The sequence below is a fragment of the Pterocles gutturalis genome, unplaced genomic scaffold (assembly GCF_000699245.1).
Source record: "Pterocles gutturalis isolate BGI_N339 unplaced genomic scaffold, ASM69924v1 scaffold12248, whole genome shotgun sequence".
NCBI lineage: Eukaryota > Metazoa > Chordata > Aves > Pterocliformes > Pteroclidae > Pterocles > Pterocles gutturalis.
In genome coordinates, this window is record NW_010125751.1 from 9,175 (window position 1) to 12,540 (window position 3,366).

The 3,366-nt window shown below is 35.7% G+C and overlaps 1 protein-coding gene across 1 annotated transcript in view; it reads left to right on the top strand.

Moving 5' to 3' along the window:
* The window catches only part of NOX4 (NADPH oxidase 4), a 50,323-nt gene that overhangs the window by 8,699 nt on the left and 38,258 nt on the right, over nucleotides 1–3,366 (top strand). The gene's annotated exons all lie outside the window — the stretch shown is intronic.

The window sequence follows — 3,366 nt, forward strand, 5'->3', positions numbered from 1 at the left end:
CTAAGGGTTCTCCTGGGCCTACAGGAGAGATGGGGAGGGACTCTTTACAAGGGCATATAGTGATAGGACAAGGGGTAACGGTTTTAAGTTGAAATAATTTAGATTTAGATTAGATATAAGGAGGAAAATTTTTATTGTGAGGGTGGTGAGGCCCTGGCCCAGGTTGCCCAGAGAAGCTGTGGATGCCCCATCCCTGGAGGGGTTCAAGGCCAGGCTGGATGAGGCTTTGAGCAACCTGGGCTAGTGGGAGGTGTCCCCACCCATGGCAGAGGGGTTGGAACTAGATGATCTTCAAGGTCCCTTCCAACTGAAACCATTCTATGAAATTGCTCATGGCTTTATTGCAGCAAACATTGCCCAACTTTATTTCTTCAGAATAAAACCTTAAAGGAACCATTGGTGAAAATATTTGAATCACGCTTTCCTAGAAGTGAGCTGCACATTTGAAGAAGTCACTTCCTGCTCTTTTTTTTTTTTTTTTTTCTTTCCTTTGTACAGATGCTGGTAATGTTGAATGAGAATTAACATAAGGGCATTCTTCCATAGTAATTGCATTATGAATGAATATTTGCTATTTGTTAAATAATGGCATGGAAGGACACAGAGTTAAAAAAAAAGTTAGTAGGGTAGCTTTTTCTGCTTATCGTGGCTGATTAATGTTTTTTACACCAGTTAAATTGTTTGGCATTTTACTTATTTCTTGCAATAAATTATTTAAGTTAATTAATGCTATACAGTGTAGAATTAACTCTATACTAGACTATTCTAAACTAGCCTGTTTTGTTGAGTTTTGTAAGAAGAATAGGATAGGAAGTATTGGATAACAGATGTCATGGTTGGTTTATGTTTAAACTCAAAGAAGACATAAATTCTTGGGAAACTAATGATGTATCATATAGGTCATATAATAGAAATTATTATAATTTTTGAATTACTTTACTTATTAATTATATTGAACTTTTTGCAGCTTTTGAGTGTTTGTCAAGAGCTACAAAAATGCTTCAGCTTACTTCTGGGTTTTGCATACGTTAGCTCTAAATAATTGTCATGTTTTTCAAGTTGTGCACATTTAGTCGCTTAAATACTCTAGCACATTAGCAAGCTCTAGTAAAAATGCTTATGTGTGTTTAATGACCGTGTTTATGAAGTTATTGCTTTTATGAGGTATATAGCTCATTTTTCGCTTCCCTTTAGAGGTATAATAATTAATGAAAATAGACACAGTCTTGTATATGCAAATGGCACATTACAGAGACAATTTACTTGCCATTAAGTCCAATCATTTCAAGGGTATTGCCACTTTATCTGAGAGTAAAAAAATATTTATGATTTTCCTAAATCACTTTAAGGTACTGTGGGTGAGGACAGAGAAATATTTGTTGCGGTTGTTAACATTTTTTTTTTTTAATCATACTTTGGAGTGAAAAGTGACATCAGCATTCAGTTGCTGAGGTTGTCGCCATTGTAGCTGGTGCTCACTTGTAGTTACCGCACTTGGGCTCTGGAGCAGTTGGGAGAGCCCAGAGAGGAGAGGAAATGATGATCTAAACTTTGAGGAACATGAATTGTGAAGGAAAATTATCAAGAATAATCTCACATTTTGCATGTGAACAGAGTGTGATGTAACAGCTGAAATAGAATCAAGGGAGGTTTGATGTAAGGAAAAAAAAAAGACTAACGGTCTTTGGAAGAAATAGTGGGGGAGGTCTGGAGAGTGGGAAAGAACTGAGTGATGTGTTTCACTCTAGTCTTATTTTCTATAATTCAGTATCTTAGAGACGCCTCTAACCTACTGTCCCTCTCAGTGTAAATTTTGTGAGATCCGCTCCTGGGACATTTGCCAGGGATCCAATGTTTACATGGCAGAGAAGAAGGTAGAGCACATTTTGTGGTTTAATTGCTTGTACTTCTCCTGGGCAACTGTTGAGAGAAGGTGCCCTTATGACTGCTTTGTTCTGTGGAAGCTGGTAATGTCTGGTGAGGAGGTCCATAGCGCTCAGATCTAACTGAATAATTAGGTGACTAAATAGTCTGCCCCATCCCTGGAGGTGTTCAAGGCCAGGCTGGATGAGGCTTTGAGCAACCTGGGCTAGTGGGAGGTGTCCCTGTCCATGGCAGGGGGTTGGACCTCTTTAAGGTCCTTTCCAACCCAAACCATTCTATGATTCTATGAAATAATGTAAATCAGCGAGAAGATAAATGGGATTTAGGTGGGGAGCTTGATGCTTCAGGTGGATTAAACACCTTTGCCTTCTGTTTGCCTACTGTTTTTGCGCTCAGATGTAATGCAGAGAAGGTGGGGTACATGGGTCTTACTGTGAGAGTTTGGTGTTTTATGGTACTGAGAAGCTCCTGTTTGGTCAATGTGCTTGTGATCTTGCTAGACATGCTGAAGTCCAGTTATTTTGTTTATTTTTGCTAGTTTATATATTCAACCATTTCTGTGATGCAGAGGTAAGTCTGTAAAAAAAAATAGCAATTACAAATTTTGAAATTATAAAGCTTTTAAAATAATTTTTTGTAAAAAAAAAAAAAAGTATTTCCAAATAAATGAAACCTCTTTATTTCTCACCAGTTTTGCTTCTTCTTCTTGATAAGAAAGATATGAATACAATAAATGTTTCATTGATTAAATTTTTTTTGAGAAATAATGTTCTTTCTTTGACATAAAGTTTCATTTTGAAAAAGTAATAACTCTTTAGTAATTTTTATTAGATAATTTGTACGTATTCAAATCATTCACATACCTCTGCAGTATTTGAGTTCTCTTATAATATTATAATAGTTTTTTATTAATTTCCTCAGGAGTTGAAAAACTTGGGGTTTAGAGAACATTGTAAGGAATATCCTTCCAGAAGTCTGTTGACAGTCTAAAAGCATCTTTTATGTAAGCTAGTAAAATGGTAATTCAACCTAATAACTAGCAGAACAATGGCATTTTGCTAACTTCTTAAAAAATCATAAGTGAATGAGAGACTATAATAAGGTTAAAAAATACAGGGTTATGACATTAATGTGTGCTTTGTTCATTTATTTGACAAGTGTTTTTGTTCTAATTCTGTAAGTTCCAAATATACCAGTGAAAGCATTAGTGAAATTAGATTCATTACAGTTCCCAGCTATTGGGTAGTTAAAAAGAGGAAAACGTACTTTCTGTAGGTCCAAATATGACACTGCATAGTGTGAATGGATGAGGAGCTCAGTGACAATTCCATAACAGTCCTTGAAATGATATTACCATGTCAGTTTAATTGAGTCAATATTTTTTTTTTTACATCTTTTTCTGACTTGTTTACCAGAAAATCATTACATTTAAGTGGGTGTCAAGTGTCTTCATAGTATTTATCCCTCTTTCTTATTTGTCTG